Consider the following 474-nt stretch of genomic DNA (forward strand, 5'->3'; position numbering starts at 1 on the left):
ATATATATATATATATATATATAGTGAAGTATATTTGCCACTTAAATGTGGCTGACCCCGAGGGGTGGATGTTACTGTTGCTTTTAGCCCCAGGAGGACATCTCCTCCAGCTGGCTATCGACACACATCTGTGTCCTGTCTGTATTTGCCAAGGGAAGTTATCTTTCCCATCTTGATCTACGATAGGTACGTACTCGAGTTTCAGGGTTATATCCCTTCTTCGGCGTATATGTGTGTGTGTGTTTGTGTGTCGACATACATATATATAAGTATGTATGTTCCTCTCATGTCAGTCAGTTCTTACATGAACACCTACTTAAATGAACACCTATTCATATATATATGAATTTAGGTTACAATATATAGATTCAACAAATCCGGTGGTACTCATAAAAAAACTCTTTTATATATCATTCTACAAAATTTCTTGGCATATGTATGTATGTATGTATGTATGTATGTATGTATGTATGT

Source organism: Octopus bimaculoides, chromosome 21 (assembly GCF_001194135.2).
Source record: "Octopus bimaculoides isolate UCB-OBI-ISO-001 chromosome 21, ASM119413v2, whole genome shotgun sequence".
Classification (NCBI taxonomy): domain Eukaryota; kingdom Metazoa; phylum Mollusca; class Cephalopoda; order Octopoda; family Octopodidae; genus Octopus; species Octopus bimaculoides.